Genomic DNA, 26,182 nt, shown 5'->3' on the forward strand with positions numbered 1-26,182 from the left:
TGAGATCCACGATTGTCATCTTAAGATGAATTAAATGTGGAAAGAAAGGATTTCAATTCACACAGGGCCTCCAGGGTTTAGGAAAAGCCACTAAAAGAGAGGGTGGGGGAAAATCAAAACAAAAGTAACAAATAGTCTTGTAGAACCATAAGGAAAACAATTTCATCTCACCTCCCAGCACAAACCTCAGGGAAGGTACAAAAATGAAGGGTTATGGTCAGTTGCCAGAGGCACATAGAAATATAAATGATTCAACCAAAGGACCATGCTGTCATGGATAGCAATATATCTGACATTTTTATGCAGACTTTGACTGTATTCAAGATGATACTGACCTGCAAGAGCAGATAATACTTCTTTCTAGCTGTGGTAGGTTAATTTAACATCTGTAGCAGGAGAGAAACCCACAGTTTTGATTAACCCTAAATTGAATAGAATTGAATGTACTGATAACTTCAAATTCAGCAATTTCATGGTGGAGCTTTCCTTTGAAGTCTGGTGACTCAGAAACCTGTAGGTGAACATTTTTTCCAGGACATGCTGCTTCTGACCTCAACTTTCTCCTGCCTGCATGAAACAGCTGAATGAGAACTAATCTCAAAGTTGCAATTTAATTATTCAGGCATGAATAGAAAAAATGGTTTCCGGTCACACTACCGGTGTTACAATAGCAAAACTAGGATGATAAGGTTATCATCACCACCTATTAGTACTGTTGTGAATAGTCATTCAGTTATTTTAATCTTTTCAAGAATTGCCACAGGCAAGCCTTCTTCCTTTTTTTGTTCCTATCTCACTTTCTCTCTTTCTACTCCTTTATTTAATTTGTGTGTCTTCAAGATCTCATGTAGAGAGTGACCTACTTGTCCAATGTAGGCAGCTTCTGATGTCTTTAGATGTCATTGGTGACAAGTGATGGCACAGATCAAATTGGAAAATGAGGAGGTCAAATACAAAGCAGTTCCTATTAAAAATAACAGTTCTTAAAAAGTAGAATCACAGACTGGCTTAGGCTGAGTAAAACCTTGATCCCTCACTTTTAGATAAGCACTTAGGAAAGTGAAGCATATTATCTCAAGTGATTTTTTAAATCAAGGATCACTATCATTGCAAGTAGACAGACAAAACAATAAGATGGGAAGGAAGGAATACCAAAGAAAACATGATATCTGCTTCTCAATCCCCTTTCCATTTTTCTATTGAGCTCCGAATCCATTTGCACCCAGCTATTCCTCTATCTGGTTTGCTACTCCAATGATACTAACATTAGGATAAAGAAAAATCAATTCTTCCTCTCACTCTCTTATCTGATATGCTGCTATGGTTATGAATCAAGTTTCAGGAATGCTAAAATGTGTTTAACAAGCACTTCCAGCTGCTATAGTCATGAAAGTACCAAGGAAAGTGAGTAGGTGGCTAGAGCGGAAAAGAGCATTTGAAGGTATTAGGGTAGGGATTGGACCATGACAAATGCTTAATGTTATTGTACGTAGAACCTGGCCTTGAACAAATAAGGAACTTTTACTTTCAAAATATCAGCCTCCCTTTCCTGCAAACAAGCAAACATATTAATATAAAATGTATTTCACTCTTTGATGGTGAAACTCCCAGGCAATGAATATATTACAGTCATTCAAAAGTTGAAGAATGCAATGCTTTACCTCTAAACAAATGGTTTCCTACATGAAGACCCAAATATTCACAATTTAGGACTTTCCACGTAGAGCAATGCTGGCCCGATCCCTTAAAACTTTAATCTTCTATAGTTTACTAGCAATTTTATTTTAGCAATGCATTTTACCGATTTTGTTCTTATGCCCCTTCAAGTCATTTCCAAATTTGAGGAGCTCCCGGTGGCATAGTGGACTAAAGCCTCGTAACTTGAAGGTTGGGTTGCTGGCCTGAAAGCTGCCAGGTTCGAATCTCACCCGGGGAGAGTGCAGCTTCAGCTCCATGTGGGGACATGAGAGAAGCCTCCCACAAGGATGGTAAACACATCAAAACATCTGGCCGTCCCCTGGGCATCGTCCTTGCAGACGGCCAATTCTCTCACTCCAGAAGCGACTCAAGTTGCTCCTGACACGAAAAAAAATATCCAAATTATGGAAATTTTGATGCTTTTAAGTTGCTTTGAGTCTCCTTTGGGAGAGATAAAGTGGATAATAATAATAATAATAATAATAATAATAATAATAATAATAATAATAATAATAATCTGGCAGAAACCAGTACAGGTGGTCCCGGTGGTGATCGGCATACTGGATGCCGTGTCAAAAGATCTCAGCCGACATTTGGAAACAATAGACATTGACAAAATTATGATCTGCCAACTGCAAAAGGCCACCCTACTGGGATCTGCACACATCATCCGAAAATACATCACACAGTCCTAGACACTTGGGAAGTGTTCGACTTGTGATTTTGTGATACGAAATCCAGCATATCTATCTTGTTTGTTGTGCCATAATAAAATAATAATAATAATAATAATAATAATAATAATAATAATAATAATAATAATAATAATAATAATAGGATTTCCTGGCAAGGTTTGTTCAGATGGCATTTGCCATTGACTTTCTCGGAGGCTGAGATAATATGACTTCACCGATTCACCTTGAAGAAATATTAACTAAGTAGCTTACCATTTCATGGCTGCCTCAAATTCATGTTAAAATTGTTATCACTTTCCAGCATTCCAGTAAGCTTATTTTTAGTGACAATTTGCATTTTTGTTATTGTTGTTGTAATTAGAAAATCAGAAGTGTGCAGCAAGAAAGGTTCAGTAGATTTCAGTTAGACACAAGTGTGTGTCTTCTCTTCCTGGTTGGGTTTAATTCTTCAGTTTGCTTCCCCCTCTCTCCATTCAACTCAATGTAAAATATCTGTCCAGTAGAACTCATCCCCTAAAATAAAGACATATCTATAATTCATTCATCTTGCACTCAGGTCTCATCTATATGGGTCTGTTAAACTGGGATCACCCGGGAGCAGAAATGTCCCTGGCGTGTACAAACACATCATTTTGCACCCATGATGGGAGTAGGTTCGGGATAAATCCATTCCAGCCAGATCAATTATCTTGTAAAGCTGCCAAGTTCGAATCCCACCCAGGGAGAGCGTGGATGAGCTCCCTCTATCAGCTCCAGCTCCATGCAGGGACATGAGAGAAGCCTTCCATAAGGATGGTAAAATATCAAAACATCCGGGCATCCCCTGGGCAACGTCCTTGCAGACGGCCAATTCTGTCACACCAGAAGCAACTCCGGTTGCTCCTGACACACACACAAAAAACTATCTTGTAGTAAACATGCATTTGTTTGTGATCTAGGGATAAATTTGTTCTGGGAATAATGGTCAACTAGAGGTTGTTCCCAGTGGGATTTGAGTAACTTTCTTAAAAGGCAAATGTTCAGGTCATTATTAGCCTAGAAAGCATAACGTGCCAACACATTCCCTTGATTTAATAGATCTACTCTGACTGTAAGCAGTGACTGGGTTTACGGCTTTCAAAAACAGTGTTATAGCAGTAGGTAACAAACAAATCAACTGATCTGTATGAAACAGCAGTTAGAAGTTGTCAATCAGGCAGAAGGAAAAAAGATATTTTGTGAAAGATTAAAGGGTTTAATAACCTAACATAAGATTTTGCATGCATTCATCTCAGTGGGATTTTTAACCCTGACTTTGATGAAACCAGATTTTTACTTCTGGTAAAAAAATAAATCTTTACCATGTTCTGAAAGCTTCTTTGGCTTCGGGCTGTAAAAATATAAATACTATGTCAAATAAATCAAATGTTGCAAAGAAATCATAGTAAAAGAATATCCATATAAAATATGTTAAGTTTACTCTTTGTTGGCCTTGAGCTCATTACTCTTGAGTATGACCAAAAGCTTGTGACATAAACAGTGATATTTAGCAAAAAAGTAAAGTATAATGTATAGGTAACATATGGTATTCACATAATTGGACAGATCCTGAGAAAGAATTATAAAGATCAGTAGAACAGGCATATTGACTGGCTATAGCTCACCCTAACAAGATTTTTCAGTCAAATTCAAAGTAAAAGCTTTGATTAAGATGAATTGATTTGCTTTATGTGGAATAGTCTAGCTAGCTACCATTTCTCCCAGACCAGTTAATTTATATGAAGGGTTTACATCTCCCATTCTCAAATCTTTTTTAAAATATTTTTTATTGAATTTTTGCAATGTTACAGTTGAGGGAGATAGTCTAAGGGAAAACTGTGGGGGAGAGGGGGTTGGGGAGGGAAGGGGGGAATTGATGGAGGTAAGAGAGGTAAAATTCTCGGGAAAGAGAACCCTAACCGGGGGAGGGGGGGTAAGGGGGGGGATATAGACTTCCGATCTTCTAACTTCCGTTCTTCTTCTTAATTATTTCAACGAGTTGTCTCTTCTTGCAGGTATTCTTCTAAAGGTAGCCAGTTCGTTTCTCTCATAGGTCTTCCAGTGGCTTTTTTTTGTCAAGAAAGTCAATCTGTCCATGTTTTTAATGTCCATTAACTTCTCCAGCCACTGCTCTTTAGTGAGTTCTTTCCCGCCTTTCCAATTCCTTGCTAGTACTATTCTAGCTGCTGTAATGGCGTAGGTGAATATTTTCTCTTTGTTTTCTTTTTCAATTTCCAAATTTGGTTCACTATCTTTTTTAAAGTTACATAATCCTAACAAATAATTGTCTGGTTTACAGTCAAATTCCATTTTAAGAATCCTTTTACATTCCTTATGTATTGTCCTCCAATATTTTTTTATTACCATTCTCAAATCTTTTTGCAGGGAGTGTGGGCAGGAAAAAGGAATACATTAACAGTATTGGATATCATTTAAAAAAAAGGATTGCTCACATCCTGTCTCTCTTGTCTTTTGCATGCAAACTGAAACTTCTGGGTTTTTCCTCATTAATCTGTCCTTTTTAGATTGATGGCAAATTTTCAGATATTTGAGAGTTAAAAAACAAAGTCATGCTTAATTAAAAACATTCCTTTTTTCTCCTGCACTTGAAATTTCTAATGAGGTTAGTTATTACTATTACATTTATTTGTACCACACTTTTTTCCCAGGTTGAGACACAAAGTGGATAATAATGTGATTTGTAATCCTGGTGTTATCACAACGAGGGTTGCTACCTACATTAAAAACTACAATTATCTCTAATTCATTTCCTATATTCTGTCTTGTACCATCTTAAAAAGCAGCCATATGCCCCTTTAGCTTAAAGATAAAGTGGGAGAACTATAGTTCCCCTATGAGTTCTTCATCATTGGTTTAGAAAGAATATCTCCATACTTGAAATTCTTGATGAGCTAGAATCTATTGACACATCAAGACACCTCAATAAAAAGACTGTCAACTATTATTAGCTTCTTTTGTTTCCGAAGAACAGGGAAAATCAGAGATTTTTTTGTAAAAAAAAAAAAGAAGACAGAGAAATAAATGGAGGAAAGGAAAAAGAAAAGAGAGAGCAAGAGAGGAAGGAAAAGAAAAGAAATGCCTTTTCACATAACATTTTCTACAAATTAATTTTGCTCCCAAACCTGTTTTTGTTTTTTTAAATATTCATGAAATTTTCACAAAGAAGTCCTGAAATGCAATGAATCCATCCACCCATAAATAAAACATGGACAGCCTCTCACAATCTTTTCTAGTAGGGATCTTTTTTTTCATTTCTGCATGTGACATTGCAGTTAGCAAAGACTGGCAACAGTACCATCTTGTGACATAGTTGTATATAAACACTATGCATGATTGTCCATTTATATGTATGTACTAGAGATAACATGTCCACATGCCACTCAGAGAGAGGCATGAACATGCAATGTTTTTCAGAGAATATATATTATGTATGTGTATATATATATATATATATATATATATATATATATATATACTCAGACTGAATATGTGAACTGTTTCTGGCCGTAAAATTCACATGCATTTCACCCACTACTGAGTACCCATACCCCTGTTCTGTGGGTCTGATAACACATTTTTCTCAACCAGGGATGAAAGTGAGACAACTAGAGATGTAATTCTTCAATACTTTCATTCTCAAAGGAAGCAATGACTAATCATAGTAATTTTACCCTGCAATGTGAAGGTCTCAAAAAGTATTTATTTATTACTTATTTACAGTATTTATATTCCGCCTTTCTAACCCTGAAGGGGATTCAGGGCGGATCACAATGTACACATACAAGGCAAACATTCAATGCCATATGAACATAGAGACAGACACAGAGGCAATTTAACCTTCCAGCTTCCTGAGGATATGCTTGATTCCGGCCACAGGGGGAGCAGCTGCTTCATCATCCACTGTAACTTCCTCATTCCAAATGGCAGCTGGACGATTTTTATGGGGTTGTAAATTAGTTAAATTAGCCTCCCCACATATAAGTGCTACCTAAATTTCCTACTTGATAGATGCAACTATCCTTTGGGTTGCTTAGGTCAATAACGAGCAGGACTATTTTTTATTTTTTTAATGGTCGGGTGCTCACTCCTCCATGGGCTGGCCTCGAACTCATGACCTCTTGGTCATAGTGATTTATTGCAGCTGGCTACTAACCAGCCTGAGCCATAGCTTTTGAATACTGATACTTATTCTGCACACAATTTTCACATAGCATTATTTTGCAAAGTAAACATTTTCTATGAAAAAACCAGCTTTTGCTGGAATGGAATAGTGCTCTCTGTCACAAAAGAGGCTTTGTGGGAGTTCTGCATTGTGTGGGTAGACACCTCTGCCCTCCAATGATAGGAAATTGCCAAAGAAACCAGGATGACTTGCAAAGAGTCTTCCACCAGTATGTGCTATTTTAGGCAATCACTTCATTCTGCCAAATTCTAGTGCCGATCTTGGTTTTCTCATGTTTTTGCAAATTCATAGGCCATGGTTACAGGGGAAAAAGGATTTACCCCTGGGGGGTAAGGGGGGGAAAGGATTTAGCAAGAGGTATTTTGTTCACTAGTCTCTTGTTTAAAGACTCATGATAAATCTTTTTGCTCAGGAATTTATCTCATAGGGATCTTCAAAGAACCTGACTCCTACTGATGCTAACAAAATCCAAGGCCACTACAGGGACAAACTGGGGATAGCTGTCATTCAGAGGCAGTTTCCATTAGCAGATACTGTTCCTTTTTAAGAAGTGATGGTTTCATTATTCTGACATTCTAGCCAGAGAGTCACTAGGTTTGATCAACAATTTCAAGATGACAGTCTCAAGGAATCCAGTGCACAGAATTGGCTGAGAACCAAAATGTAAGTTGTATAATATTTTGCATTATTTGTCTTCATTTTTTATCCTTTATCTAATTCAGTGGCTCTCAACCTGTGGGTCCCCAGGTGTTTTGGCCTACAACTTCCAGAAATTACAGCCATTTATCAGCTGTTAAGATTTCTGGGAGTTGAAGGCCAAAAACATCTGGGAACCCCAGGTTGTGAACCACTGTTCTACAGCATAAATGCATCCCGAGGTTTTCTTTTCCATTGCTGAAATTTGGTGCTCTTGTTTTTAAAGAAGAAATTCCAAGTAGGCAGCAACAGTAATGTGCCCCTTTTTGGCCAAATGACAAAGAGTTCACTTTTCACCACTGTGCATCATATGCCACAGCAAATCCTTTTTTCTTTTTTTTTGGTTTCAGGGTTTTGAAAATTGACTCAAGTAAATATGATAGTTCCTTTTTGGAGTGCATTTCCCAAATTACCACTAATGATTTCCATTGGAGGGCACTGGCAAACGCTTTTGTACAGTTTGGTTTCAATCTCCTACGATCTACCTACTTCTTCCCATATTCACATGGACTCTGAATGAGGCTGCTATAGCAGCACCCAGAAATGTCTAGAATTATAATGTCCCATGAAGACAACAGACTGTGACTAACATATTTCCCAACCTTCCACATTTGAAACAGAATGTGCAAACAAACCATCTATGCATCAAGTTGCAAATAAGTTTGTCATACCTGAGTGATCCCATTGAATATACAAACAAGCTGAGGGAGGTGAGATAAAGAAGGCAGCAACAGCCACAAACAAGTGTATATCACTAAGGGAAAACTTTGAAAAACAAAGGACTAGCAATCTAGTGCTTGGAGGGATTGTGGAATTATTTTATTTTCTAGTCTATAGCACTGAACCCAACTGTTCAAAGTTAATACCCTTTAAAGTAAAGTAAACATCTCCTGTGGTTGAATCGTCGCACTTGTGTTTTTCAACTTGTGCTTTAAATCAAAGTTCAGTTTAATTTTTTTATAGAAAGTATTTAAAGTTATGGTGTTTATAAAGTATGCATGCCACCTTAGAGCCCATACTGGGAAAAAGGTGAGGTATAAATAAATAAATAAATAAATAAATAATGACAACAATCCCAATAACAATTTGTTCAATGCTTTGGGACTGCTTTGAGCATAAATAGGGGAGAAAACAGCATCAAACATCATAAGATCTAAACTGACCTGAAATCTTACAATGTGCAATCTTAAGAGGTACATGTGTGATTTTAAAAATTATTCTAAGCAAATGTTTGCTAGCTACAGGAAATCACAATGAATCATTTTAAAATATGTGCTTTAAAGAATGCTTGAAATGAACAGTACTCTCATATTCTGTTTACCCAAAGCTTTCATAAAGTGCAAATCTCATGTTTTGGCATATTGCAGTCCACCTATGCAGGAAACAAGCTGAATATAACCTAAAATGTTGTTTTCGACCTATTTCTCATAATAGGTTGCTCTATCTCATGCTCTCTCCCTAATAAAGGCAATCATGGTTTTTTGTACAAGGATCATTCAAATCTTCTAGCTGGTCTCAGCAAAAAAAAAGCCAATCGCCACTTCAGTAAGAAACAACTCTTTGAAAACGACAACAGTGGGAATGACTTTCATGTTATGCTGCCATTCTGAGTTGATGCCAAAAAGTCCAGGTGAGTGCTGTTGAATCCGTCGTTCCTACCTGTACAAGAAGTGATACAGCAATGTGCTGCACAGCTGTTGCACGGCATGAGATTGTACGAAGATAGGCTATGAAAGGGATGAGTTGATGATGACTCACCTGCACACCGTCCTAAAGTTAGTTCTGCCACTGGGACGACAGAGACATTGGCACAACTCTACATACAGGTGTTTTTATGACATCCATCATGTCATTGAGAATGACACATACTAGGTAACAGATTCACCTCTTAAGCATAGCCTGTCAGTGGAGATAACATCAAAGCATATCATCCAAGATTTTTTACAATTATATATAGCTATGGAATTATAATGGAAGAGTCATGCTTGCACTATCTACCTCTCATGATAGACAAAATAGCATAAATTCAATCAATGTTTGCTGCATTTTGCTGCCACTGAAATGAATTGGAATCATGACTGCTTTTTTATATGGTAATCAAATGCAACTAGTGGGCAGAATATACTTCCAGAGCAGTGGATCTGATCACACTGATGAGGTCCAGTGTCATGTTAGAATTGGGGCAGCATTGAGGCAATCCCAGCTCCCCGGCTGCCAGTTGATGCTTTCCCATCCCATGTGTATGGGAAAGAGATTAGCCCCCACTCTTCAAGCCTTTTGGGTGAGTTGAAAACATGGTTGTTCAGACAGGCCTTTGATCCCAAGTAATCAATGAACCTGCTATTGTATTGCTCCACATTTTGATTGTTATCTGGCTTATTTGCAGGTTCTACTGCATTTTAGGAATTTTAATAATTTTATACTTTGACAATTTTATTAGTTGGATTTTAGATGTGCTGATGGTTATATTTATGTCATTTTTATACTTGTGTATTGTTGTTTATAAATGGCACTTGGAGTGCTTTTGTGAGCCTTCACCAATGTCCCCCATGACCTTCTGGCAAACTAACTAGTCAAATGTGGGCTAGGCAAAACTATGTTTAGTTGGATCTGTAATTGGTTAAGTGAACAAACCCAAAGGGTGCTCACCAATGTTTCCTCTTCATCGTGGAAAGAAGTGATGAGTGGAGTGCTGCAGGGTTCTGTCCTAGACCTGGTTCTGTTCAACATCTTTATTAATTACTTAGATGAAGGGTTAGAAAGCATGATCATCAAGTTGGCTCAACAGCAGCACATGTGAAGATCTTGGAGTCCTAATGGACAACAAGTTAAACATGAGCCAACAATGTGATGCAGCGGCAAAAAAAGCCAATGGGATTTTGACCTGTACAAATAGGAGTATAGTGTCTAGATCCAGGGAAGTCATGCTGCCCCTCTATTCTGCCTTGGTCAGACCATACCTGGAATACTGTGTCCAGTTCTGGGCATCACAATTGAAGGGAGATGTTGACAAACTTAAAAGTGTCCAGAGGAGGGCTACTAAAATGATTAAGAGTCTGGAGAACAAGCCCTATAAGGAACGGCTTAAAGACTAGGCATGCTTAGCATGCAGAAGAGAAGGTTGAGAAGAGACATGATAGCTATGTATAAATGAGGGGAAGTCATAGGGAGGAGGGAGCAAGCTTGTTCTCTGCTGCCCTGCAGACTAGGACGCGGAACAATGGCTTCCAACTACAGGAAAGGAGATTCCACCTGAACATTAGGAAGAACTTCCTAACTGTCAGAGGTGTTCAGCAGTGAAACTCTGCCCCGGAGTGTGGTGGAGCCTCCTTATTTGGAGGCTTTTAAGCAGAGGCTGGATGGCCATCTGTTGGGGGTGCTTTAAATGTGATTTCCTGCTTCTTGGCAGGGGGTTGGACTGGATGGCCCATGAGGTCTCTTCCAACTCTTTGATTCTATGATTCTAGGAGCTGCCCCGAGTCCCTTCGCAAAGATGGTGGCAGGGTACAATTTTTTTTTTAAATTTTTATTATTATTCTGCTGAAGCCCTGTCATCCCTAATAGAACACGGAGCAGGTTCTGTTTTGGCAGCAGCAGCATCCCACCACGCTGACACCCCAGTTCATCCACGGAGCCCCACCGGAAGTTGCCCTATGTTACATGATGTGTGATGTGTGGCTCCATAGGTGAACTGGGGCAGAAGTATTCTGCTCATTGTGGTGATGCTTTCCACATCACACGTGGGAAGCATCACCCTCCCAGCAAGGACCTATGCTGACTCCATTTAAGCCAGCACAATATGAGCAGGGTCCCATGTTGTTGGGTAAGCATCCAAGGTCACTTCCACCCCAGTTGGAGGTGGGGTCTCTGTCGGAAGTCACACAAGGTTGTGTGATGGCTGGTGTCTGACTCCATCTGAACCATAGGATGGAAATGTCCTAGAATGCTAAAATTATCTCATTTGATGAGGCCCCAAGATACTGCAAAATTCTTTTTCATACTGATATTCCAAACTAATATAGTTGTGACTTTGAATTTGCACACCTTGTGAGGTATGCGAGAAAATATTTTCATCACTTAAAGCAATCATATATTTGTAAGACTTACAGGGTATTTCCAAAAAATAATATATTCACAGAAAATTGTGCAAATTCCAGTGTGAATATATATATATATATATATATATATATATATATATATATATATATATATGGGCCCTGGTGGTGATGCAGTGTGTTAAAGTGCTGAGCTGCTGAACATGCAGAGCAAAATGTCCCAGGTTCAAATCCCAGCAGCGGAATGAGCACCTGCTGTTAGCCCCAGCTCCTGCCAACCTAGCAGTTCGAAAACATGCAAATGTGAGTAGATGAATAGGTACCGCTCTGGCAGGAAGTTAACAGCTCTCCATGCAGTCATGCCAGCCACATGACCTTGGAGATGTCTACGGACAATGCTGGCTCTTCGGCTTAGAAATGGAGATGAGCACCAACCCCCAGAGTCAGTCACGACTGGACTTAACATCAGGGGAAAACCTTTACCTTTACCTATACAAGGAGTGGAATAAAATTGTGAGGAGGGGAAATTCTTAATAGTTTTGTGCATGAAAAAAAGTCTGTGGACACCAAAATGCAAAAAATTCTCATTATCTCATCTATCCATGTAGAGCCTTTGGAAGATTTTGAAATTTTCAAATGAGTAATAGTCAATTTGTAGTATGTTATGTCACATAATGAGATTCAGCATCAAGAAGATGCCCCTAAGAATGTAAACAAACAAACAAATAAATAAATACATTGGAAATTTTGATCTCTAACCCCTCAATTAAACAGGAAAGTCATATCCCCATTCTCTTCCTGAAAAGAGCATGGCTACATTTTGGGAGAAGGGCCGAATTTCTTCATGCTTTCCAAAGATACACTTCTGCCATTTAAAGTCTGACCTCTTTCATTTTTCATCAATCACTGCTGTCCTTTCAAGACTGTCAGTTTTAGCATTGCTGCCATGTCTCTTCAGACTGCCCAGTTCCACTTCAGTGCTATTATTTTTTTTAAACAGCAGAGAGACAGGAGCCTTAGAGGAAGGCAAAACCAAACCTCCCCTGAACAAATCTTGCCAAGAAAAACCACATGATAAGTTCACATTAGGGTTGCCAGAAGGCATAAAAGGCTTGAATGCTCACAATAACAAAAGCAACTTGTTCAATGCAATGCAATACAAGTTCACCTTGGATTAGAAATTGAAAAAAATACATTTTTTCTGCATTCATTAAAAGAAAAAGATGAAGCCATTTTCATCCTGGATATGAAGAACTGAACTCTATTGAAATGAATAACTTGCACATTTCAGTAGATGTTTGTTTCTCATCATTTCAGTAGATGTTTGTTTCTCATCATTTGGTCACCCAGAACTGCAGTTAGACGGGCTTCAAGTTGCTTTTGACCATGTAGCCAGGTAAAAGGAAAAGCACAGTGACAGCCAAGCATGGGGCAGCAGCCTAGGCTTGTCCTTAAATGTAGAGGAAAGTTGTTCTGCTCTTAACTTCAAACATGGTTCAGAGTTCCAAACTAAGTAAGACATAGAAGCATAGTCAACTTTCAAGAAAGCCATACATTGGAATCAGGACTCTAGAAAGTCCAGAGGACATAAATCTGATAAACACTCTTTCACAAACCAAGCTGTCAAGAAGATATTGAAAAGTTAGAATGTATCCAGCAAACAGCTCCTATGAGGAACAGTTGAGGGAGTTGGGTATGTTTAGCTTGGAGAAAAGAAGGCTGAAATGGGACGTGATAGCTATGTTTAAATATTTGAAGGACATCATAAGGAAGAGGGACCAGACCTGTTTTCTGCAGCCCTGTAAAGTAGTACTTGGAGCAGTGGGTTCAAATTACAAGAAAGGAGATTCCAACCGAACATTAGGAAAAACTTCCTGACTTAAGAGCAGTTTGGCAATTGAATATGCTGTTTGGGGGTGTGGTGGAGTCTCCTTCTCTTGAAGTTTTAAAGCAGAGGCTGGATAGGAGCCTCCGGTGGCCTAAGGGATAAAAGCCTCGTGACTTGAAGGTTGGTTTGCTGACCTGAAGGCTGCCAGGTTCGAATCCCACCCAGGGAGAGCGCGGATAAGCTCCCTCTATCAGCTCCAGTTCCATGTGGGAACACGAGAGAAGCCTCCCACAAGGATGGTAAAACATCAAAACATCCAGGCGTCCCCTGGGCAACGTTCTTGCAGACAGCCAATTCTCTCACTCCAGAAGCAACTCCGGTTGCTCCTGACACGAAAAAAAAGAGTCTGGATACCATTCATTGGGAGGGCTTTTGTTGGGTGTGCCTGCATGGCAGGAGGTTGGCCTGGATGACCAATGTAGTCTCTTCCAACTCTATTATTCTATTATTCTAAAACTGAAATTATATATAGCAAGGTAGCTGGTGGCTGCAATTTTCTTTTATGGACATCATGTTCTGGCTATATTAAGATTCCAAGTGGAAATTAAGAAAAATGTCACATAATAATAATAATAATAATAATAATAATAATAATAATAATAATAATAACCTCTGTTTATATATCACCCTATCTCCCCAAGAGGACTCAGGGCGGTTTCCAACATAAGGCAAAACATTCAATTGCCAAAAAGGAAAACCATACAACAAAATTAAACATCATAAAACAAAAACATACAATCTTACTAAAACAACCACAAAAATTTAAAATCCAGTTTGAATTTACTCCATCAGACGGGTTCAAAATACCAATGGCCAGAATTTCAGAACGGACATGGCCAAATATGAAAGCCTAGGCAAAGGCTGGTGCGACAGAGTATCATAGGGTCAGGGAAGTGAATAAAGTGCAGAGCAGGGTTCTAGTTGACAACCTGCTGGAGCCACTAGGTTTTCAGGTCCCTACGGAAGGAGGACAGTGTAGGAGCTTGCCTGATCTCTCTGAGGAGGGCATTCCAAAGTCAGTGGGCCACCACAGAAAAGTCCCTCTCCATCGTCCCCACCAATAGCGCTTATGACAGTGGTGGGAGCAAGAGGAGAGCCTCCTCGGCAGACCTTAGACCCCTCGCCAGTTCATAGGAGGAAATGCGATCACGAAGATAGGCAGGGCTTGAACTGTTTAGGGCTTTGCTGGTCTGTGCTCCTCCTCAGCCTTTACCACCACTTATTGATTGCAACAAATGGTCTAGACCCAGATTCCTGAACCTTTCTTTAGGTCTGTGAGGGTGTATGTGTGTGTCTCCACTACCACCTTTAAAACTGACCTCAAATGATGAACCAAAGGAGGACCTGGTTGGTTAACATGCATCTGCTGTGGTTCCTTCAGTGCCAGTCTGGTTCATCTTCTTGTTCTAATGAATTTTCAAGGGGGGGGGGGGGAGAGATGACAGGCAGGACAGGAAGAGATCCTCAGCTTCATCCATATCTCTGCATTTAGGAGAGGTCCCAATTAGAAGAGCATTTATTTATTTATTTAGGATATTTCTATTCCACCTTTCTTCATGATGCGGACCCAAGATAGTTTACAGTAACAGTATACCAATCAATAAAATCCTTCCATCAGGAATATATAAAAAATAATGCCATAATAAAACGTGAATCAGTAAAACCCATAACACAAATGTATACTCCAAGTTTGAGCCCATCAGAAGTACCTTGCCTCTTTATTTCAAAGTGGGTATGCAGTCTCTATTGTTATGAAACCTTTTTTATAATGTGACCAGTGATATAATATCCATACCAAAAATGCATATACAATATGAAATGTCTAAATAAATATCAAAACTGGTAATGCACCATATAGTGTTTAAGATTGAAAGCCTGGGGATACATTACTTTGTAAAGTTTTTAAAGAATTTGGTTAGATTCCTCTTGGTGACACATTCTGAAATACCTGTAATTATGAGTTATGCCAGTATAAGTACTTTTTAGGGACACTGTGCAAGCCGGTATCCATTTCCTCTTGGTATAATATTTTTTCCTGGTCCAACACAGCAGCTACAGGGTACTTGAGGTCAGCTCCACTATTGGCCTACATGGCCACTGATTTGCTATATGGGATGCTCCCAGGTTCCCTTAGCTGCTCTTACATAGGCAAGGGGGAAAGAGTTTATAAAGCTCTAGATTGCATTAAGGTTATTAGCATATTGATCACATCATAAATTAATCTAGTATTTCTACATTTTAATTTTGTTTTTTAAATGTATCTGTTTAGTTCTATGTGTGGATTTAAGTATGAAATCATCATCAAAACTGGTTTTGCCTGTTTGATCTTTGCTATAATTGGGGATAAATTAGCCTTTTAATGTAAGTGGGTGCATGTGTGATTTATGTATTTTATATAAATATTAACATTGGGAAAGAAGGAAACTTGATAGTGATGCAGTTCTTGGTGTTGGCACTTGGGATTGCTTATAAATTCATTCTCTGCGGCCTTGTTTCAGAGTGGGATTTGCTCAATGCATTCATATGTGCCTTAAGCATTTGACGGTGAAAATATTATCGAGCTTTTTGTATAATCATTCTTAATAGTTGATGTTTAATTATACTTTCCTGACACTGCATGAACTCAGCTTTGGAAATCTTTTTATCCTGAAGATCACACAAAAGAGGCTGCTAGATGCAATGCGTCTTTCAAAAAATCCAACACACTGTTTTATATCTTTTGTAGCTGTCTTCATAGCACTTACCTATCATCATGACTCTCTTTTGTGTTCTGTTACTGCCTATGTTGGAGGTGTGTGTGTGTGTGTGTGGGGGGGGTTAATACAAGGGTTTTATTTTTCTTCATATTTTCCCATAGAAATAACACAATCCTGAAAGGCCTCAAATTACACAAAGACAATGTCGGTAGTCAATTTAAGCAGATTTGGTCTTCACTTTCCAGGTGCAGCAAATAATGTGCTGTTCTTTCTTTTCCCTGATGGATAAGTCATCCTTTAATCACATTTAGCAGGGTGCTGCATTACAAAGACTCCTTTCTCATTGAGAATTTTCATTTATGTAACCTCACATAATGCAGTGCAATGGCACAGACTCCTAATGATCTGGAAGATTAATAGCTGGAGATATAAAGCAATAATAATTAAAGCATGTTCAGCTTCAGAATGATGGGCTTTTAGTCATTCTGCAGTCATTTTGGCCAAATTACCTGCTGGCATTCGGGTGAGGGTGGTGGAGCAATGTCCTCCAAGTTCTGTGGAAGCAAACATTTCATCTTCTACCGAAAACCTGGCTGCCAATTCTTACTGCTTATGAATGAGGACATTTCTAAGAAATGCCTACAATCTATGGAGACCTTTTTTATCAGCAAGGCTCTGACTAATTTTAAACAGACATTTGCAAAATATTTTTTGCATTATGTATGAGGAAGAAATCACACATACAGACATGTAATTACTTAGGGCATGTCTGTAGAGCATCCATTCTCTGCTCCCGGTTTTGTGCGGCAAAGCAACGCTGCAATATTGAAATCAAATATTAAAGTCACACATCAAATATCACTGGGTGCAAAACAAGAATATTAACTATTCGATATCTGCACTGAAATTCATTTCATCTCTGAAGTGAAAATCACATAATTAAGGGATAGCCCAAAGCAGCCTTGCTGGCATCTATAAGGGCACCTGCCTTGGCAATCAGTGAAGATTTGTGAGGAAGAAAATGAAAACATTGTATATTAAGGTAGACTGAATGAAGGTTTTCTACCAATGTTAAAAAAGGTAAAGGCAAAGGTTTCCCCTGACGTTAAGTCCAGTCATGTCTGACTCTGGGGGTTGGTGGTCATCTCCATTTCTAAGCTGAAGAGCCGGCGTTGTCTGTAGACACCTCCAAGGTCATCTGGCCGGCATGACTGCATGGAGCGCCGTTACCTTCCCGCCAGAGCGGTACCTATTGATCTACTCACATTTGCACATTTTCGAACTGCTAGGTTGGCAGAAGCTGGAGCTAACAGCGGTGCTCATTCCGCCCCCAGGATTTGAACTTGGGACCTTTTGGTCTGCAAGTTCAGCAGCTTAGTGCTTTAACTCACTTCGCCACCAGGGCTCCTAACCAATGTTAACCCATATAGAAATTATTGGAAATTTGAAAGTTGGGCAAATGATTTTACTCCATGTGAGTAGGATTTTATGCGCAAAGGGCCATTTTCGGACATGTGTCAATAGTCAAAGATAGTGGGAACGAGGTTAGTACACAATAAGAGTGGGTTATTGTGAGGGGGGAAATTTTGGAATACTTGAATACAAAATGAGATATCTTGGACATAGGATCCAATTCTAAGCACAAAACTCATTTATATTTCACATGCATCTTATATATATATAGCCTGAAGGTACATGATCTTTTTAACACCTTTTGTGCATGAAACAAAGTTTATGTATGTTTTGTCAAAGGCTTTCATGCCCAGAATCACTGGGTTGCTGTGAGTTTTTAGGCTGTATGGCCATTTTCCAGTAGTATTCTCACTCAGGAGCCTCCGGTGGCTCAGTGTGTTAAAGCGCTGATCTGCTGAACTTGCAGACCGAAAGGTCCCAGGTTCAAATCCGGGGAGCGGAGAAGAAACCCCTGTCTGTTTAAGGAAATGTGAATGTTGCAATTAGTAAGTTAAATTAGCATTTGAGTAGCCATGAAGTTTGCAAAGTCAATCAGTGGGGGTATCACTATCTACATAGAGGTAGCCTGGCCTTTGTTGCCTCAATACATTCTCTGTTTGGGAGGTGTTAGCTGGCCCTTGATTGCTTATTGTCTGGAGTTCTCCTGTTTCTGAGTGGTGTTCATTATTTATTGTCTTGATTCTGGTGTTTTTTAATACTGGTAATCCGACTTTGCTCATTTTCATGGTTTCCTCCTTTCAATTGTCCCCGTGCTTGTGGTTTCCACTGACTTCTTTGTGTAGTCTGACATAATGGTTGTCAGAGTGATCCAGAATGTCTGTGTTCTCAAATAATAATCTGTGTCCAGGTTAGCTGATTTCTCTGCTTGAAGTAGTCTGCAGTGCCTTTCATGTTCGTGTCTGATTTGTGAACAAAACGCAGTGCCCAGACATATGTTAAGGGAGAATGCTACTGGAACATGGCCATACAGCCCTAAAAACTCACAGCTTAACATACATAAACTCAAAGTTTATGTACGCTAAAGCAGCAGAAAGCAAAGGTTTTACTATCTCATCCATCATTTGAGGTGAACAGTTTGGTATTTTGGATTTTTTTTTGGATTTCAGAATTCTGGATAAGGGATGCTCAACCTGTAAAGGAGCCCCAGTGGTGAAGTGTGTTAAAGCACTGAGCTGCTGAACTTGCAGACCGAAAGGTCCCAGGTTCAAATCCCGGGAGCGGAGTGAGCGCCCACTGTTAGCTCCAGCTTCTGCCAACCTAGCAGTTCAAAAACATGCCAATGTGAGTAGATCAATAGGTACTGCTCCGGCGGGAAGGTAACGGCGCTCCATGCAGTCATGCCAGCCACATGACCTTGGAGGGGTCTACAGACAACGCTGGCTCTTTGGCTTAGAAATGGAGATGAGCACCAACCCCCAGAGTCAGACATGACTGGACTTAACGTCAGGGGAAACCTTTACCTTTACCTTTACATGTATTAACAAGTTACGGAACATGGTGCATTTCTTATGAGGTCTTTTAAACACAGCTGATACTAACAACATTGAAAACCTATTGGAAATCTGGATATGATACCTTTGGTGTGTAAATTTTGAGTAATATAGGGAAGACCATTTAATCAACCCTTATGTCAGTACCATTGATTCAACGGATTCACACTAGTTGTGACTAATGATTGGATTTTGATCAGTGTAACTTTTATCATTTGTCTCCCACATTGGATGACCACTGAGGATTGGGGCATCACTGTCACCCCCTTTCCTTGTGCTAAAAAAGGTACAGTTCAAGCTCGTGTCACCACCACCACTGCTCCAGATGGATACAGAGCTCTGTGTCAACTCAACATATCTTAGTTTACAATAGTTAATGATTATTGTCTTCTCTAACAACTTTTTCAGATGGTCTGCCAGCTTCCTTAATAATAATACTTCCCTCTGTGTAATCCTTATAATTGAAGATTAAAGAAAACATCACTGATTAGTGGATTATTAATACATCTTCATGAATTTGCATATGACTAACACAGCTCTGGGGAAATGGTATTATTTCTGTCTCTTTCAATGATGCAAACTATGTGTTACAGATGGCACTATTTTAGAAATGGAATTGCTACATCTTTTTAAGTAAAATAGGTTTATCTCAAGTCAAATAGCACCTGCCTCCTTTCGTTTTTGTAAATACAAATGCTGAGCTGAAATTTCTCAAAAGGCATTTGTCTGAGGCATTCCTTTTTTCTTAGTTGTGAATATGGCATTCAGCCATTAACTTGTATTTATTAAGAGCTGTTTCGTGCTACACAGTTATAGTTTAATTATTCCACTTTAACTGCCATGGAATCTTGGGGTTTGTAGTTTGATGAGGCAATAGAGGTACTCTTTCAAAATTCCAAATAACCTGCCATAAACTGACAAGCTCAAAAATTCCAGAGGATGTTGCCATGATAGTTAAAGTGGATTCAGTTGATCTTCCAGTTAATCTTCGTGTCATTCTACTTTGTCAGCAGTTTTTAACATATCACATTTTCTCTCTCCTTCATTCATGTTTCCTCTATGTCTTCATCTTATTTAATTTGGTGCAAAAACTGAGTTTGCAAAAATAGTTGGCACTCAATTAACAGGACAGAAAGGAGAAAAAAGTGGCATTTCTTCCTTTCCAGCAGACTCCAGTAAAAGAAAACGCCAACTCCCTCATTAATAACTTTGATCACATTGAGCACATTCTGTTGGGGGTTTGCCACACATGTCCCTGTTTTTGTTTGTGAAATATTGGAGGAAAATATTGGAGCAGCATGTGAAAGATCTTCCGAGAATCTCAAGAAACAACATCTCTGCAACTTCTTTTAGGGTACCTGGAAAATATGTATGTGCATATGTGTATTATGCCTTTTCAAGGTTATATAACTTTCATATTTAGAATTAAAGCTTTCATCTATAAACTCCCTGTTATCTTTCCTCATGCCTTGTTTGCCTGATCTGCTGGCTACACTTCTCAGGGAAGGCAAAAGCTTTGCAGAAACAAATTATCAGGCTCTCCAGTGACACAGGATGAGTGCAAAGAAGAGAGAGGATCATGGTGATTTACTCAATAGAAACCCCCTAAAACACAGGTACTCTCTTTTAATCAACAGTTTAAGGCATGGAACAGTTGTTAACATTAGCCCTATATAAGTGGAACATGGAAAACTCAAGACCCATTGGTCCTCCCCGCCGCCACCAAAAAAATAATATGGTCATTTAGTGAGCAGTGGAGAGCAGGGAACAGAGTAGGAACATTAAGCTAGATTTGTATAGTCAAATGCACAGCAACATGATCCTCTGGAACCTCATCAATGTAAGATGACAAATGATATTCCAACAACTATCATGTCAGACTACACAGAGAAGCCATTGAAATCCACAAGCATGTGGACAATTTCAACAGAAAGGAGGAAACCATGAAAATGAACAAAATCTGGCTACCAGTATTAAAAAACTCAAAAATCAGAACAGTAGACGGGAAGCAACACTCTGAGGGCAGAGGAGCTCCAGGGATGGCTAATGACGCTGAACAAAGGATGCCCCCCAGGCAGGAGAGGAACCTTTCCAATGCTAATTAAGGTGATTAACTGCAACATTCACACTGGCTTCCAACTGACAAAGAACTCTTCTCACACCCTGGACTTTCCACAGATATATATTAACCTTCCTTGCTTAGTTGCTCCATGCCTCACAACCTCTGAGGATGCCTGCCATAGATGTGGGCGAAATGTCAGGAACATGGCCATACAGCCCAGAATACATACAACAACCCTGTGATCCCGGCCATGAAAGCCTTCAACAACACGATATTCTTGTTGCTGTGCATCTAGCCATAATGTAGCCTAATGTTTTTTTCTACAATTCTTAATTATCCATTAAAAGACTATGTTGGTGAAGCCCAGCATGGAATTGCTGTTTTAAGGAAGTTGTGGAGGGAGCGCTGTGCATTTCATCATTCACAATAACTTTAAAAATGGCACAAGTCAGTGTTATGTTGACATATGTCACAAATGGGATGTGAGATATGATCTCCATACTGCACAGCCTTGAAACTAGTCACAAAAACAACTGACCTATAACAATATTATTAGCCTAATTCATGTGTGTATCTGTGTATGTAGCCATAAAGATATATCATCAGCTAATAAGAACTACCTATTGTTAATAAAAACATCATCTTTATTCAGCTGGAAATTGTGATCTATGATCACACAGACAAGTAGTGTTTACAAAGCAAAGGTATCTGAATCCGAAACTTATTGCTTCACAGATCATCTTGATAATGGGGTTGTTGTGCGTTTTCTGGGCTGTATGGCCATGTTCCAGAAGTAGTCTCTCCTGACGTTTCGCCCACATCTATGGCAGGCATCCTCAGAGGTTGTGAGGTATATGGAGAAACTAAGCAAGGAAGGCTTATCTATCTGTTGAAGTTCCAGGGTGGGGGAAAGAACTTTCATCAATTGGAGGGCAGTGTGAATGTTGTAATTAATCACCTTGATTAGCATTAAATGGCCTTCCAAGCTTCATATCCTGGCCTGGGGGAATCCTTTGCTCAGAGTCATTAGCTGTCCTTGATTGATAATAATATTGATAATAATGAGGACAAATATTAGCCCTCCTCTTTTGTGACTAAGGGAGGTTCTACAAATAATGTAGGCTAGAATCTGCATAAAAATGCTGGTTCCTGCTCATATCGCAGTCCAACATCTTGGCAGTGGGAGGGCAACCTACTACCCAAATATGCCAAAGTTGATTTGGTGCTGCTGGATAGGGGCTGGACTGCCCCACAAACACACACACCATGTCACTGCTGTCTACAGCAGTGACACTGTGGCCTACCTTGCCCTGGGAATTCAATTGTCTTCCTTCCATGTCTTGTGACTTGTGAAAGAGGATGGGAGGAAGGAAAAGTGAAAATTGGGCTTACCCCCTAAATCATATTAACACAGCGTAAAACTGCATTAATCCAGATTAGTCCCTGTTTTGGGGCCACACATAAGCAGATCGAAGCCCACGACAACTCAGTCTGTGTAGATGGGGGTCTAGATTTCACTTCCTCTGACATTATATTGCCCATGGAAAAAGATTGTTATGTTAGCAACCATTTGTGTAAAGAAACTACTTCATAAATCACATGGAAAGGTCCCCAGTGGATTTCCATAACCAACCAGGGACTAGAACCTTGTTCTCCAGAGTTCTAGGGTGCATCCGCACTGTAGAATTAACACAGTTTGAAACCACTTGAAGATTTAGAAAGTCTTTAGCCTTTTCTACCAAAGTGTTCAGGTACGTCACAATTCTAGAGCTCCCATGATTCCACAACATTGCATCATGGCAGTTAAAATAGTTTCAAAGTGCATCAGTTCTACAGTGCAAATGCACCTTTAGTCTAAGGACTTCATCACATTGAAGTCCACAAGCCAGGCGATAGCGGGGGGATTCGCCATGCAGCTTGCCAAATCCGGTGGGCAGCAGGAGAAATCTGCTACCCCGCACCCTCAATCGCCCGCATCGCCACTTACCCATCTCACAAGGGGGGTGTGCCGTCATGCCTGGGGCTATAACTCTTAGCGAAAGAGGCATGGACGTGACATCTTTCCCCAGGGGATTGCTTCTTGCCCTCCTTTAGGGAAACTGGAACTCCTAAGGACCAAAACACTGGAGATAACTCAAAACTGGTTTTATTGTTCACAAAAGGTTATCCCTTTAAGGCAATAAGCTGGAAGTTTCAAAGGGGTAAAGGAAAATATACATTACAGTCTTTGGTTGTCTTAAGTCCAAGGAGCTCTGCAGCTGAGAAGCTTTTCCAGGTCCCTCTTTCTCAATGGCTGTGAATGCCGGAGAAATCCTCAACCTTGGTCCAAATGGCCTATGTTTGAAGACACAGTCTTCCTTTGGTGCCAAAGAACTGATTTGAAGGCGCTTGAGACTCCTCAATGTCATCCAGGTTGGCCCTGAACATGAAGCATAAGTCTCAAGGGTAAGAACCTCAGAATTGATGCTGAGAGGTAACTTAATCAAGGGCTTTTAGAGCCAAGTCTCTCTCTCACGTCCATCTGGTAGAAAGCTTGATGGTGGAATGAAAAAAGGAAACACTGTCCTACTCCAGGAAGAGGTGGAGCCAAACAATTGAGCTGAGGAAGCAATATAACTGGTGCAAACAGCATTGATTGACAGCTATAAATAACCAATCAATCCAACTACATTTATAGGGTAAAGGCAAAATCAGGCATGATACAACAATTCAAATCTTGCAACTTTCAGTTCGACATATAGATGGCACCACTCGCGTCGTCACAGGGGGAAAGCATCATCGCCTGGCTTCCTCCCCCCCCCCCCCCCCCCATGCTCACCCTGTTCTTCTCAATGAGAACACAAGAAGCTTAACGTGTTCTCTTTTCAGTGTCCTAGAATGCTTGCAGATGCTGGAAGCATGGATCTTCACTGGAGGTAGCCCTACATTGTCTGATGGGCTCCGGTAGGCTTTGTGCTTCCAGTATCCTGCAAACATTCTAGGACACTGAAAATTTTCAATTTGATAAGGCTCTAATAGAAATGGAACAATGACAACTGTCGTATAGTTTAGCATATATTATTGTGCGGAGTGAGGACAAGAATCCAGATGTTTGATTTTTAAACACACATACAGGCATCTATATCTATATTTTTCACTATATTTTTACTACCATATTTGTATTATATATCTTAACATTATGTTTTTATCACCCTGCTTTTCATTGATTTCAGCAGTGAATATTTCAGTCAGTTTGATTTCAGCTCATTCATTCATGTCTGAACATCAGTGGAAAGTAGTATTTCATATTCCAAGTCTTTTTCTTTTTCTTGTGCATTGTAAATATTCAATATTTTATTTGACATTTCTGCATGTAAGTATTGATTCCCCCTCTGTGATAAATAGCTTTCTGCTCTAAAATACCATTCTAAAAGGCCAGCTTTCCTTTACATTCTAACCCTCTCTCTTCCTTCATGCTCAAATTGCTGCTTAAAATAAAAATAAAATAAGCTTTTGATCTCACCTAGACCAAAGTGCTCTTGATCACATATTATTTGAAAATGTATAATTTCGCCTTCCAATAATATGTTCTATGTGATAGGTCTTGGACAACTGAATATGAAATTCAGTGAACTGGTAATCTTCAGTAGAATCTCTTTTTTTTTCATTAGTAGTAGTGGTGGTAGTAACACTAGTAGAAGGACTATTTCCTCAAATTCCTAAGTGGCTTCTTCTTTGAAATAAACTAACAATAATATTTTATTGTTCACCAACAATAAAGGAAATATATTTGACTAAGCTATTGTTTCCACAACTGAAGTGAGCCAGTGTGAGCACTGATATGATGCCATTTCCTCTATTTCCATTATCATGTGTGATTTCATTTCCTCTATTATTGTTCAGAGCCAAGTGTCATTGCATAGGTAACCGAAATGGTAACAACTGCAGAGGGAAGTATCAAAAGGTTTGAGAAAATGCTAAAATTTGTACTGTTACACAATAGACAAACAAATAAGCAAATTCCAAAATCTATATTAGTTGGGCAACATGCTCAGAAAAGTACACAATAGACACCTGAATAGCTAAAACTAATGGAACATTGCACAGTGCATTCTTTTTCTGGTAGATTATCTGAAGATACTATTTTATATAATCATTCTTGTTTGTTGCTGCTGAATGTCAAATATCTACTGAAAAGTAGAGAAAGATGAATTAAACATATCACATCTACTGTTTGGTAGACAACTTCAGAACAGATTGGGGAAAATTCAGGTTTCACATTTTAATGAAAAGTGTCTACATGTTTATATGTGTTCACGTACATGCCCTTTTGATCTATAGATTAGAACAGTGATACATGATAGATAGATAAATGGATGTCTTTGTTATGCTCAAGCATAGTGATCTGACTAAGGAAGCAATAAATTCCTTTCATTTCTCAGCTTGTCTTCTTCAGTGAGGTCAGTAAGTTAAGGGCAAGGGTGGAGGAGAAGTCTCTGTTTATTTGGTGCTGATGATATGTTATCTTTTTTCTGATATACAAAAATAGAGAGAAACAGGAGTCATAAAATTCATCTCCTTTGAAACACTTTTTATTCCATTTTGACTCATTGTAATTGATGCATCTTCAGTAGTGCTTTTAATTTGTTTGCTTTCATGCTTCAAATGCCCATTTTATGATTGGGCTAAATCTATTTTACTCCAATTTGAGGAAGGTTCATCAAAATGAGTAGGACTTGTTCATCACTACAAGATTTTAATGGATACATTCTAGGGCTAATAGGGATGTGTAAGTATCCATTTTACCTTAGGAAGTGCAGCTAATTTGGCATTCAGAACAGCCAAAACGAGGAGGACCACCCAAAGCCCTAACCCAAAATGGGTTATAGTTAGCCAAATCTTTCGGCTAATGAAGGCTGAGCAATACTAAAAATGTAATCTAATAATATAAACTATAAGACAGTATTTCCTATATATGCTATTGTCATAGAACATTCAATGTACAAACAAGGATGATAGAGATTCAAAATATACTCAATGCTTCCAAAAACAGTCTCTAAACCAAAATATAATCAATGTGTTACAAACACACTTACATTCATAGAAAGCAGAACTCTTATATTAAGGATTTATGAGTCCAATGACAACCACAGTTCATGTTCCACATGGAGGACTGTATAAATCACTAATTGTAAGTCCAAATCTATATGTCCAAGTTAATGAATCCT

Source organism: Anolis carolinensis, chromosome 5, assembly GCF_035594765.1.
Source record: "Anolis carolinensis isolate JA03-04 chromosome 5, rAnoCar3.1.pri, whole genome shotgun sequence".
NCBI lineage: Eukaryota > Metazoa > Chordata > Lepidosauria > Squamata > Dactyloidae > Anolis > Anolis carolinensis.